The sequence below is a fragment of the Pongo pygmaeus genome, chromosome 12 (genome assembly GCF_028885625.2).
Source record: "Pongo pygmaeus isolate AG05252 chromosome 12, NHGRI_mPonPyg2-v2.0_pri, whole genome shotgun sequence".
NCBI lineage: Eukaryota > Metazoa > Chordata > Mammalia > Primates > Hominidae > Pongo > Pongo pygmaeus.
In genome coordinates, this window is record NC_072385.2 from 23,549,115 (window position 1) to 23,564,410 (window position 15,296).

The 15,296-nt window shown below is 36.7% G+C and overlaps 1 pseudogene; it reads right to left on the reverse strand.

Moving 5' to 3' along the window:
* The window catches only part of LOC129030110 (putative ankyrin repeat domain-containing protein 20A2), a 47,651-nt pseudogene that overhangs the window by 5,685 nt on the left and 26,670 nt on the right, over window positions 1-15,296 (reverse strand).

The following is a 15,296-nucleotide window of genomic DNA, read 5'->3' on the forward strand; positions in this document are numbered from 1 at the left end:
TTGAAGTTGGACTTTCTCTTTCTCCAAAGCCAGGAACTCAACTTGTAACATGCCTACCTCATTCTTTTTTACTATTATTATACTTTAAGTTCTGGTACATGTGCACAACATGCAGGTTTGTTATATATGTATACATGTGCCATGTTGGTGACCTTGGAATATCTTGCTGTGTCTTCTAGCTGTATATTTGATGTTCTCTCACTATGTGGCAAAGAATAACTCACATTTTATAATTCAAGATTCATGCTTTTGTAGTTATTAGCACTGGGATTGTCATATAGTGGCTTCTGGAGTAAGCACTGTATTGGATTTCTGTTTTTATAAGTATCTGTAGCAGCAGAAATACTGTGGCTTTCTATCTGAATCATATGCTTCATTTCTTTGGGGTGGGTAAACCACAAATCAAAAACACTTTCTGGATCTCTAGACTGAGGCCAAAGCCTAATGTCTAAATTTCTAATTAGTGGTATTTGGGTTTATATTTTTTGCCATTTGCATGTCAAACTCTTAATCATCTTCCATTTCAATCATAATTACTGGGTTCCTTAATTTTTCAGTTTCTGTATCATTACAAAAATTTTCATCGTCTGTGTTACAAACAAGCTATGTGTCTGGTTTGTTATCATTTTTATAGTCTGATTTATTTTCATTTAAATGAAGCTTAGAAGATGACTGGTAAGTGTATTTCAGGGACCTGGAGTATGAATGGAATAAAAAGACATTTGACATGGGCTTCCTCTGTTCAGGCACTGCCTGGAATGCCACAGAGTTAGACCCTCCAGATGCATTTTTCTCCTCACAATCAGGGACCTGATTCATCAGATTAGAGGGCACTCCTTTTTCATTCGTCCCTCTTTAGAGTTACTATGTAGGAGCTCTTCCTCAGGGCAAGCAGTAATTTTGGAGTTTTCAAAACTTTTACCAATATTCAGCTCGAACTTGTTTGCAATGAATTTTAAAGAAAGCCATAAATATACAGATAGATTCCCTTTATCACAATTCTTACCCAGTTCTGGTTCTTGAGACTTTTTTTTTTTTTTTTGGCAGGTGCAAAATGGAAAACAAGTTTGCTTATTTTGTTTCTCAGATGTCTTTTCTGTCAGATTGCATGTTTTAAAATTAGCTTTAATCAAGTATAAACAAAGAAATATTAGAAAACAATTAAAATTTAACCGTGAAAATCTATGTGTTGCCACTCTTAATTATGGGATTATAACTAAAAAGCGAAAAATAATTTGCCTTGGCTTAACATAGAACAGAAACATGAACTGGCAAGCTGAACTCTCAGTGTCTGTTTGGACTAAACTTAATGCATTATGTGTAAAATCTACCAGAAATGAATTCAAAGATGATAGGTAGTATTATAAAAGCTTCCTCTCTTACAAAGACTTTACCTCAGCATACCAGAAAAAGGGAGCCCCTACAGTGCATGTATATTTCTGAAGATTAACTAGAGACTAGGCAAACACTAAATTATTAAGAGCCAAACTGAACACCAATAAGAAAGAGAAGCAAAATTTTAAATTCTAATTCAAATGATATACTATGATAGTGTTATGTATCTAGAGATTTTCTGCTTATATCCACTTCTAATATATTTTAAGTTCCAGTAGTGATACTGTTTGGATTTTTTTAATTTTAGTAATATTTACTATGTATTTATGTTGAAATAAAGTTATTGTTTGTACCCTGACACCAAAGGTCCCATTCTGCAAGGTAGGATTCTCTTAACAGGCAACTGGGTTGATTTTTATGACCCCATTCACTCCCTGAACACAGACACAGAAGTCAAATGGTGACCACAAAACAGAACAAATCTTTAAACCTGGGACTGGTGACCAGCAATATAAAACTGCAACATTTGAACCACTGGCAATGATGACTCCTTTAACACTAGTTTAACTCAGTGGCCATCATTGCTAAATTGTTCATAATTTCTGTTTCTTAGTAATATGACCCAATATTTCATGTTACCTTCTGTATTATGAGTAGGGTTATACAAATAAAAGAGCAAGATAATTCTGAAAATTTCTTGCCTCAATTCCAAGGGTAAAGACAGCTATGAGTTACTAGAGATAGTAAGAATTACTAGAATAACTAATAGTTACTAGAGATAGTAAGAATATCTTAAGTTTCATAACTGGTTAAAATGTTTTAAAAATTAAATATAAAATTATGATCTATTGGATTCTAAAGGTATAGTCTAAAAGGTCATGTCATTTTGAATACGCTTTTTTACTAAAGCAAAAAAAAAAACTAATATTAAACAAGAAACTTAAATTTTCATATACCTGTGGTTGCTTCTTTTCACTTCTTTCAAGCCTTTCTTGCTCTTCCTCTGAAGCCACTGGTAAGGCTTGTTCTGTTGACAAATTCATTGGTTTAGTTCAAATAAACTAAGAACAGTTAGATAAAGACTATAATCTTTATAAAATAAATAGAGAATGACATTTCTTTGTATTTTATATTTTGAGAGTTTAAATGAAGCTGAATGTTTACTGAAATATTTACTTCTTTAAGAAATACTTCTAATTATCCAAAACTTCAACAAACCACTTGGGGAGACACTAGATATCACCAGGTTCAAGCCATACAAAATCTCAGGGTCACTCACAAATTGTTCCTCCCAAAATAAATCAACAAAACTGTTAGAAACAAAACAAAATTTTAAAATACAGTCAAAATATACAATGTACATAACAGTACCTTTTTAACAAGACACTAATTGAGTTGGCAGTTACTAATAATTTTCAAAATTATTGTTGTTTATACCTTAATTAGTGTGCACCCCATTTTTTACATCACAAGTGTTTTCCCCTACTATTCTGAAAAATTTATTTTCATCTTTTCAGACACAGAATGTATGCTGGGCATAATAGCTCACATCTGTAATCCCAGCACTTTGGAAGGCCAAAATGGGAGAATTGCTCAAGGCCAAGAGTTTAAGACCAGCCTGGGAACCATAGATAACTTTGACTCTACAAAAAATTAGACAGGTATGGCGATATGTGCCTGTAGTCCCAGCTACTCAAGAAGTTTAGGTGAGAAGATCCCTTGAGCCCAGGAGTTTGAGGTTGCAGTGAGTCTCGATCATGCCATTGTACTCCACCCTGGGTGATAGAGTAAGAACTTATCTCCAACAGCAGAAAAAAAAAAAGGCTCAGAATGCTGTGTGAAGTGTTCCTTGATTCTAGCTATCTTTCTGCACACACACAGGTGTCTGCTTCATTGGGGTCCCTTAGTACTTTGTCAATTTTTCTAGCATCACTTTACCACCTGAACTGCATATCATGTCTTTACATGTCGATCCCCTTTGCTGCTAGACTGTAGAGGACAATCTTTTGAATCATCTTTGTATAAACAGTCTTAATTTTGCTAAATAATTCGTTATTGAGTTCCTGCTAAGTGTTAGGCACTGGGGTATAAGGAAGGAAAATAAAAGCTGTCAGGGATGGCTTTCCTAAAGATCATGCATGAGCCGAGACTTAGAGAGTGAGGTTAGCCAGATTAAGTGAGGCAGAGGGCAGGAAAGAGTGAGCGCATGCCAGGCAGCAACAAGAGAGGGAGAGAATCCTCCAAGAGAGTATGTATTTCTCTGCAAAAGAGGAATGGTGAGGGGGCCATTACCAGCAGCTCAGTAATTCCAGAGAAAAAGGCAGATGGGGAAAGGGCTATGGATGGAGATTTGGGCAGAAAACAGTTTCCTATTCTTTTCTTTTTTTGGGACAAGGTCTTACTCTGTCTCCCAGACTGGAGCACAGTGGCATGATCTCGGCTCGCTGCAACCCGGCCTCCTGGGTTCAGGCAATTCTCCTGCCTCAGCCTCCCAAGTAGCTGAGATTACAGGCATGTGCCACTACCACCTGCTGGTTTTTGTATTTTATTAGAGATGGGGTTTCACCTTGTTGGCCAGGCTGGTCTTGAACTCCTGACCTCAAATGATCCACCTGCCTCAGCCTCCCAAAGTGCTGGGATTACAGACATGAGCCACTATGCCCAACCCAGAAGTCAGTTTCTGAAATCCTTATACAAAGCTTTAAGATGCTTGGACATTAGGTATTCAGGAGTGGTTCATGGATCTATTTACATTAGAGATAATTAACTCTAAATACTGTGAGGAGCATAAAATTCTGAGGCATATAAATAAATGAACAAAGATAAAATATAAGGCAATGTTGCAAAGATGATGCAGGCCTGAGGAGATGTTTTCAGAAATATTTAGGATATAAGTATCACTGGCCATTATAAGAATGAATTTTTATTGAATGAATAAATGTATATATCCAGGTCCCTGGAGAAATACACTCTGCTCACTACTTTACAAATTTTATCAAATGTGAAGTAAGTTAATATATATAAACTGTTTCAGTTACTTGTATTTACTTTACACTTTTTCTGTTTCAGTTTTACTGTGCCAAGGAAATGCATTTGGGTTTTGTGGTGGTGGTTGTTGTCGTCATTGTTGTTGTTTTTTGAGATGGAGTTTCACTCTTGCTGCCCAGGCTGAAGTGCAGTGGTACGATCTCAGCTCACGGCAACCTCTGCCTCCCAGGTTCAAGTGATTCTCCTGCCTCAGCCTCCCAAGTAGCTGGAATTACCGGTATTTGCCACCATGAACAGCTAATTTTGTGTTTTTAGTAGAGATGGGTTTCTCCATGTTGGTCAGGCTGGTCTCAAACTCCCAACCTCAGGTTATCCACCTGCCTCAGCCTCCCAAAGTGCTGGGATTACAGGCACGAGCCACCGTGCCCAGCCACATATGGGGATTTTGTTTTAAAAGTTCTGTTTCCTGGATCTACCAAGCTCATGAGAAAATAGAAGGAAACAAGTCATTTGCATAGGTAAGAAACTTTGGATTTATAGCTTGTCATCACTACTCTAGAAGATTATCATCATGTTTTGTAAAACAAAATGTTAATTCTAGACATAAGGGGAAAAAGAAATTAAAACTATAGGGGTGGATGAAAAAAATATTGCATAATTTATTACTGTTGACCTGATCATATGACTGATTAAGGGCACTGAATTTAACTTGTATGTGAAGTAGACCCCATATTAGCTGCAGTTAATCAGTAGACCAGGTGTTCTAGCAGAATTAAATTTGATGCTCCTGTGTTATCTTTAAATGACACAGCTCTTCTGAAAACCCGTACTCCTAGTACATGATTATCCATTAAGACAAGGTGATGGAATGTGTGAATACAGCTAAGGAGACACCACAAGGCAAATGCTCAATGGTTTCCATTAATATTGGGAAAATCAACACTATAAAACAGAAAGCCATAGGCATTATTTAATATTTGGTTTTGGAAGGTATTTTTAGTGACACTGCATACAGTTGTACCGAATAATTGGAAAATTAGAGATGTAAAAATTAAACAAAGGCACATTGAGTTTGAGTAGGAAATCTGTAGATGTCTAGCTGGTTTTCCCATCCAGTCCCAAAATTCTAAATATAATCATGGTACCCACACTCAAATTTATGTTAAATAACAACCTCAATGAAATTACTCTTTCTCCTCATTCTCTTTGTTATTTATATGTTGCTTTCCTTGAGGGAAGAATACAAATGCCTTGCTAAGAAGCATTCTGTTTGGTTGTAGGCTGCATAAGGGGAGTAAGCACAAAGTACATTTGACCACAAAATGACTTTTTAAAAGTCAGAACTATGGTAGCATGAAGCCAACCGAGGTAATCTAGAATAAAATTTTCTATGCTTCTTTCCCTTCTTTGCTCTCTTTCTACTCTAATAACTGCGATTCATGCAGGTAATGAAGAGTATAATTATCTGATAGAAACACAGCTCCAAGATTAATCCTTTCTTTAACTATGAAGTTCGTGTGTCCAAAGTCTGTAGTTGCTGTCTGATTTTTGATCACTGATGGTGATACAGATATTTATCATCAACTCACAACTTCCCAAATCTTTGAAAAGTCTTACTATTGATGGTTCAACTAGTAGAAACATAATCTAAAATATCTGAAAATAAAGTTTTTATTTATTAGAATGTAAATAGTAATACAAATTGTAACAAGTTGTAAAAATTCTTTCTTCGCTGAAGCAGTACCATGTTGTCCTCTACCCACAAACAGACCACTCCCTCATGGTCTAACGTATTTTTAAAGTCCTGTAATTGCTATTAACTCAGGCAAGTTTACTTAACTTGTTCTAAGCTTCTGTTATTTACTACAATTTACTTTCAATCACTCAACTATCTCTATTATATATGTTGTTTTCCATGAGAAATTTGTTTATTAGTAATTAAGATTCTTCAGGGATAAGAAAATATTTGAATAACTAAGTTTGTGCATAAACACATTAAGGTCAAATACCCATGACATTATTGTGTGTTTCTGTGTACTAGAGACAAAAACTTCAAAAAAAATTTATATACATTAAATTAAAAACTGCTTTCATTAAACTGAGATAATCTTCCCTCAATGCATGAATACCTTCAGAATTCACATAGACCAAAGAATTGTATAAAATATAATAGCCTTAAAAATCTTATTTGTAGCTGTCACAGTGGCTCCCGCCTGTAATCCCAGCACATTGGCAAGCCGAGGTGGGCAGATCACCTGAGGCCAGGAGTTTGAGTGCAGCCTGGCCAGTGTGCTGAAACCCCATCTCTACTAAAAATAGAAAAAATTAGCAGGGTATGGTAGCATGTGCAGGTAGTATCAGCTACTCGAGGGGCTGAGGCAGGAGAATTGCTTGAACCTGAGAGGCAGAGGTGGTAATGAGCCAAGACTGAGCCAGTGCACTCCAGGCTTGGTGACAGAGCAAGACTGTGTCTCAAAAACACAAACAAACAAACAAAAAACATAATTGTTCCCATATAAGTCTATGTTCACACAAGATCTGAAGAGTACACAACACCATGAGACAGGACAGACATATATTTTAAAAGTTATATTCCTGGTTTCTGTAAAAATAAAACGGTTGAATTTAAGCTTTTAAGACAAGTCAAGGAAAAGAGCAAAAAATGCAAAAGTGAAACTTGAAAGGTCATTTCTCCATCAAGGGCTCATGATCACTGGACATTCACAAACTATATTGTTCAAAACATTAGTTCTGAATTTTGATCAGAGTATTCTAGGAGTTTCAGTTGAATTCAAGGATGTCCAAGAGGTCAAATAAGACAATATCATTTGCTATTTTCAGTTTTCTTTTCTGAGAACAGCACAGCAAACTTCTTCAGAGAAATGAATTGTCCTAACTTCATAGGCTAAAGGCTCATGAGTCATAGTTCTAAGGACATTTATAAAATATGGTGGCGCATGCTTGTATTCTGAAGTTTTCAACTTTAAACTCTCATATAGTAAATATTAATAGATACAAACTGATTAAAGAAAAGCCCTCTTAATCTGACATTATTTTTATTTTTCTTTCTTTCTTCATTTATCAGCAACAGGGGAGTCTAACTAAATTTGGTAAAGTGGTATAAGGGAATGCAAAGAAAAGTGTAAAATGAATTAAACCAGAGATAATCATATCAATGTGGATACATCTGGAAAATATAATACAAAATACACCAAAGAAAGTGGCAGAAAGGTATGTAAAGTGTATAACCACTCACATACCATTTTAGGACACAAATAAAAAATTCTGCATATTATTTCTGAGCATCACAATATAGTTAAAGATTTCAAAAGGGCATTGAAATGAAAAACAACCAACTTATGATGTCGGTAGCCTCTATGCAATCATCTTTTAAAAACCTTAACACCAAAAAGTCTCAAAATCACCATTTTAAAAGACTGTGTCTACCAGTTATAAATGAATAATTACTTTCCTCATTTTTAATAGTCAAAGATGCCACAAACACACACATACACACACCTATACATACACATACACACACAGTCTTGCTCACTAGAACATCTGATTGGCTTCAGATCATCAGTGTAATAACACTAGCAGCAAGCCTCTGAAGTTAAAACAGAAATTGACACGTTAATAAGTAAAGCTTTCCTCTAGCTAAAGATCAGAACTCCAACTAGCACTTAAATCAATGGAAATATCTTAGAGTCTCAAAATTCACTGCTTTGAATCCCTGACAAGTATAAAAATTTTATACTGAGAACTTCATGCTATTCAAAACATTAAAAGAGAAACATCTGAGTTAAAGCTTACATTTTTAAAATCTTTTTTATGCTTCTAAATTTATTTTTATTCAAATATGGATACCAACAATAACATTTATGTCAATGCCTTCCATTCAATTTTGAACAAACAATTAGGGGTAAGAATAATGTGAGTACTTCCAATCATTTAATGTACTATTTCCAGCATTCCATTTGTATTGAATATGTACCTCCTCTCAATGTCTGTACCTTCTTTCTTTGTACTGTTCCTTTCACAGCAGGATCTTCCATTTCAGTGCTAGGCTGAATGGGTTTTAAAAGAAAATGATTCACAAATCATATATATTTTATACAATATGGAGTTAGTGATTCAAAAAATATACATAATTAATTACCTTCAAGGAAGGATGTTTTGCAGGAGACCCTACAAAGCAAAAGGGACATGTCATCAATTATATGTAAGTATGACAGGGCCAACCAAACATTCATGCAGTGTTACTATCGAGCTGAATTCTCATGCCTGGCTACAAAAATAATTACTTAAGGTTTTGACGGTTCTTCTTGGCTTCTTCTTTTCATTGCCTAGGACAGCAACATGACAGAAACCTAATGAGGAAAATAGGAATATAACATTCCTAAAATGCACACTTTACATTTCAGTAGTGAGATTATGTTTCAAATGCCTATACCTAAAATAGAAAAGCATGGATATCACCGTGAATATGTGGGCTGATGAGGAGAAAAGGGACCACTAAACAGAGGAGCAAATCAAACCTGAGGAAATCAATGTCAAAGCTGATGGTGAATGTACAGAGTATTTTAACTCAACACATCAGAGGCATAGCTGTCAGCACACCACAAACAAATTCCCCTTGTCCTGTCACTGAGGAAATACACAGTTGGGATGACAGGTTCAGGTGAATGTGTGATTCACTTCTCATCAAAGAAAGTGTTCTACATTGATCAGCTAGGATACACACTTATGAAATGAGAGCTAATCAAAGTACTCATTTTTCCCATGACCACATGGGCTACTGCAGCACCTACATTTCTCCTATCCCCTCATTTGGCCTTGAGTTAGAGCTCCTTGATCCATTTGTGCAAGGTGGCCCATAAAACACATCAAATAAACCATGTCGAATAAGCTTCCAATATCAAAATATTTACCAAAAAAGAAAACACTGAATTACCACAGACTTGCTGGATACAAATACATATTTATATTTCAAAATCAGTGCAGTATTTATTGAAAATGAGAATTTTGGTATTCGCAGAATGAATTTTATAATATGATTGCTTCTAAAATTAACCAAGTTTGGTATATTATCTTACACTGTAAAGGACTTTTATAAAACAGCTATCATATCAAAGAACTGGCTGTCTCAAAAAAAATTAGCCAAAGCATCTATACGCAACTTAATCACATCTTATTCACTCATGTCAGTGAAACTTCTCTCTCTGAGGCCTGACAGCTATCAAGTGAAATGAGCTGCTGTGGTTTACCCAATTCTAGCACTCCCTCCTGCCTCCAGTACCCTCCACAGCAATAACCTCTTTTGTGAGACTGGGCATATGCTGAAGCAACTGCAAGTGAGTTGTCTCAAGTTTACTTGGCTTTAACCCCCAAGACCCCAGCAAATGTCTTTCTTTCCTCCCTCCATGTCCTTTCACAATCCCTCTTCCTTTGAAAAAGTGATTTTTAGATCTGTCGTCCTGATGCTTTCCTTCCTAACTGCTTTTTATGGATAATTGTGACCACTTTTTTCATCTGTATTCAGCAGTAGTATACACCTGTAATCTCTTTTTTCATCTCATTTTCCTTCCCCTGTGGCTAGAATCATGCTCAGAAATAAAAGGAAATTCTGTTATTTTTTAAATTGCTCTCCAGTGGTTCTTTTTCCAGATTTCTCTAAAGGAAGGCTATTCCCTTGCTATTCAGAGCTATGTCCAAGGACCAGCACCAATCACCTGAGTACTCATGAGAAATGCAGACTCCCATACCTGCTGAATAAGAATGTGCACTTTCCAGAATCTCCTCAACTAATTCATGACAATTTGAATGCCCTGTTCTACACTGATGTGCTTCCATATTGGTTTACCCTAATTGCCCTTTTTGGCCTAGCCTCAATTTCTTCCTTATTATGTCCCTGAATTTAATACTACATTATAAGCCATAATGTTTCTAATGAACTTTTAATCAGGCAATACCTTCTCTAATTAATTTCTTCTCCATAAATCACCCAACTATTCTTTTCAATTATGTTAATTTGGCCTATATGGTACTATCCTATGAGGTTACAACATTTTCTTCAAAACCAAATTTTAGCCATACATGGCTGACCATTTATGGTGATGTTCACCTATGGCAGATAAAACACACGTCTGTGTGGTAAAGTACCTCAATCTTTAATGCCTCCCCAGTAGTGAGGATGACAGCAAGAGAAGGAAAATGTTACTCTAATTCTCTGACACATTTTGGTACTGGAAGCTCACTTTATCTTCCTTCCTATTTCTAACACCCTGTTCTTCCTTCTTCTACAGATCAATTTGACTTTACGACCCTCTCCATTACATACATCCGCATTTTTTTAAATTTATTCCATGTACACTCTGCCTTCCTCATTCTTTCTCTCTCTTTCTTCATTTCCTCTTCTCTCTCTCCTGACTTGCCTCAGGTCTTACAGTATCTTAAAATGGAACTCATAACTCAGCTCCTTTAGTGGTACTCCCAATAGAATCAACTTCTGACCTTTGGTTAGAGACACAACTTATCACCATTTCACTTCTCCTTTACTTATTATACAGTTAATACGACATTTTCTTTAGCTATTAGACTCTATTAGTGCTCATATTTTCAAAGAAATATTCCATCAAATGACCTTTTTTTTTTTTAGATGGAGTCTCGCTCTGTCGCCCAGGCTGGAGTGCAGTGGCGCTATCTCCGCTTACTGCAAGCTCCACCTCCCAGGTTCACAGCATTCTCCCGCCTCAGCCTCCCGAGTAGCTGGGACTATAGGCGCCCGCCACCACGCCCAGCTAATTTTTTTGTATTTTTAGTAGAGATGGGGTTTCTCCATGTTAGCCAGGATGGTCTCGATCTCCTGACCTCGTGATCCACCCACCTCAGCCTCCCAAAGTGCTGGGATTACAGGCGTGAGCCACCGCAACCGGCCTCCATCAAATGACTTTTTAAATAAAATACGGTTCTCACCTTCTCCTTTTCCATTGACTATTCTGTTTCCTTTTTCATAGGAAGGTCCATGTAAAGGCTCTGACACTTTCTCGGGAACACACTGCTAAGGTAATATCAAGAATTAGTTTCCATTTTAAAATTATAATGAGTTGCATCAAGAGTTTCTTATCAATCTCTTTTTATGAAACTGGGTCTCACTCTGTCAACCCAGGGCTAGAATGCAGGGGCCTGATTATGGCTCACCGCGGTCTCAAACTCCTGACCTCGAGCAATCTTCCCACCTCAACTTCCTGAATAGCTGGAACTACAGGTGCATACCATCAAGCCATACTAATGTTTTTATTGTTATTTTTGTAGAGACAAGGCCTCATTATACTGCCCAGGCTGGTCTCAAACTCCTAGGCTCAGGTAAATCTTCCACTTCTGCCTCCCAAAGTGTTGAGATAAGCAGTGTGCACCACCATACCCAGCCCTAATCAATTTCTTTAAATCAGTCTCAATGTTGCCCAGGCATGGTGGCTCACACCTGTAATCTCAGCCCTTTGCAAGTCCAAGGTGGGTGGATTGCTTGAGTTCAGGAGTTTGAGACCAGCCTGGGCAACATAATGAGAACACATCTCTACACAAAAAATACCAAAAGGAGTCAGGCATGATGGTGTGTGCCTGTAGTCCCAGCTGCTTGGGAAGCTGATGTGGAAGGATCACTTGAGCCTGAGAGGTGGAGAATGTAGTGTGCCAAGATCATGCCACTACACTGCAGCCTGGGCAACAGAGCAAGACCCTAACTCCCCAAAAATTTCAATTTAAAATGTGAGAACAAAGAGAGCTACAAACAAAAAACAAGCCTAATTGGTCAATGAAATATGAGCTTAAGCCAAGAAAGAAAAGAAACAACATGAAATACAATAAAGTACATGGGGAAATAGATCTATAACAGAGCCTTTTGGTCTTTCATATCCCTGATAATACTAATTAATATTTATGCTGCAATTAGTTTTTTGGTAAGTACTTCTGTGATAGAGTTTATTACTATAAAGACATTCAATTAGCTAAATATGGTCATCTACCACTACCTGAAAGAACATTATTATAACAGAGAGAGAAAACTGGAAGCTTCCATCAACTTTCCACCCAGAAAAAGAATTGGTCACCAGAATTCTAAAGGGTAATGTATGGCAGACACATGCAAAAATGCTCATCATCACTGGTCATCATAGAAATGCAAATCAAAACCACAATGAGATACCGTTTCACACCAGTTAGAATGGTGATCATTAAAAAGTCAGCAAACAACAGGTGCAGGAGAGGATGTGGAGAAATAGGAACACTTTTACACTGTTGGTGGGACTGTAAACTAGTTCAACCATTGTGGAAGACAGTGTGGCAATTCCTCAAGGATCTAGAACTAGAAATACCATTTGACCCAGCCATCCCATTACTGGGTATATACCCAAAGGATTATAAATCATGCTGCTATAAAGACACATGCACACGTATGTTTATTGCAGCACTATTCACAATAGCAAAGACTTGGAACCAACCCAAATATCCATCAATGATAGACTGGATTAAGAAAATGTGGCACATATACAACATGGAATACTACGCAGCCATAAAAAAGGATGAGTTCATGTCCTTTGTAGGGACATGGATGAAGCTGGAAACCATCATTTTCAGCAAACTGTTGCAAGGACAGAAAACCAAACACCACATGTTCTCACTCATAGGTGGGAATTGAACAATGAGAACACTTAGACACAGGAAGGGGAACATCACACACCAGTGCCAGTCATGGGGTGGGGGGAGGGGTGATGGATAGCATTAGGAGATATACCTAATGTAAACGACAAGTTAATGGGTGCAGCACACCAACGTGGCACATGTATACATATGTAACAAACCTGCACGTTGTGCACATGTACCCTAGAACTTAAAGTATAATAATAATAATAAAGAGTATTGTATGGCTTGAAAAGGTATATTTAATAGAACATGAGTTGGGGCTAATAAAAAGCTTAAGAAATGTTAATCTAAAATCTCAATGTTAAGATTCCAGTTGAATGATACTAGAAAATATGTTGTAACCCTCTTTGCTACTGATGACCTATTTCTAATTTATTTCCTTTTTAATTATGGCATAATTTCTCAACATAACACATCAAAACTTATACACTCTTAAATATTAAAAAATAATACAAATGTAAGCAATATTTTAAATACAATATTTAGTTGTTAGATACATTAGGTATATCACTTATAACATTCCATTATATAAAACTTCATTTGTCTATTTATTCAGATTAAACAAGTATTAAGACTGAATGTCTCATGCCTGTAACCCCAGCACTTTGAGAGGCTGAGGCAGGCAGAACACTTGAGCCCAACAGTTAAAGACCAGCCTGGGCAACAAGGCAAAACCCTGTCTCTACAAAACTCAGCCGAGCATGGTGACACAGGTCTATGGTGACATAGCTCTATTGTTTCAACTCCTTGGATGGCTGAGGTATGAGGATCACCTGAGCCCAGGAAATGGAGATCAGAGTGAGCCAAGATCTCACCAGTGCCCTCCAGCCTGGGTGACAGAGTGAAACTCCATCTCAAAAAACAACAAGTAAAATGTTCCTTACATGGAAGACTGTATTCTAGGTACTCCAGGATACACACAAATATGTTTACTGACCTCCAGTAGCCTATGGTATGCAGGAGCTTCCAATGATTATTTAAACAACTAAATAGAAAACCTTCTGACATTCAAAATTTCAGAATATGATATAAAGACTTTGAGTGGTTATTTTATTTTATTTTATTTTTTAAGATGTAGTCTTGCTCTGTCACCCAGGCTGGAGTGCAATGGTGCGATCTTGGCTCACTGCAACCTCCGCCTCCTGGGTTCAAGCAATTCTCCCATCTTGGCCTTCTGAGCAGCTGGGATTACAGGCACGCACCATCATGCCTGGTTAATTTTTGTGCTTTTATTATTTTTTTATTTTTTTATTTTTTTTAGAGACAAGGTTTCACCATGTTGGCCAGGCTGATCTTCAACTCCTGACCTCAGGTGATCTACCCACCTCGGCCTCCAAAAGTTCTGGGATTACAGGTGTGAGCCACCACGCCTGGCCAAGTAAATATTTGAAATAAACTACAATGACAAAATTATGATGATAAAGTCTTACCATATTGGTATTAAGAGTCTCTGCTTCTAGAACTGGTTATTTGCAGCAAAATACATGTTATTCAATTAGATGAAGTGTTTTATATAAACTCTTCATGGACAACTCATAACACACACAAAAATCCCTTTGCAATACAAATTTTGAGAACATAAATTTAAATTTCTACATTTCCACAATTTATATTTTTAAATCAGATACTGTCTTGTTATGTTGCCCAGGCTGTTCTCAAACTCCTGGGTTCAAGCAATCTTCCCGCCTCAAACTCCCAAGTAGCAGGGACTACAGGTGTACACCACCACACTCAGATATTTTTCTACAATTTTTAACATTATTTTAGTCTCACTACAGAACCAATAATATAAGTAGAGAAACAATCTCTCCTAAAAACTATATGATACCAAAATAATAAGTTTCCAAGAACAAAAGCTATATGCTATGTGCTAAACCTTTTTGCAACTAAAAGTTACCAGGAGGATTCCATGATTACTGCAAATAATTTGATCCACTGAAGAGTTATACAGGCATAAATATTATGAAAGTCACACTCATATGATTTAAAAGTCAAAGTATTAGTATTTATCCAAATAAACCTTAACCAAATTTCATATTTCCTCTATTGGAGAAAGCATTTCCTAATGTGATTTTCCCATCACTACTTATTTTCTGGTTCATTTTTTTTTTTCAGCTCCCACCCTGTCACAGTACTTATCTTTGTTAGTTACCAAAGTTAAACACATTTTTTGAATCAACTAGCCATATGTATGTTTTTTTCTGACCAACTTTCCATTACCACCATAAAACAATGATAGGTAAACCACTGCTAAATTTGAAAAGCAAATACTA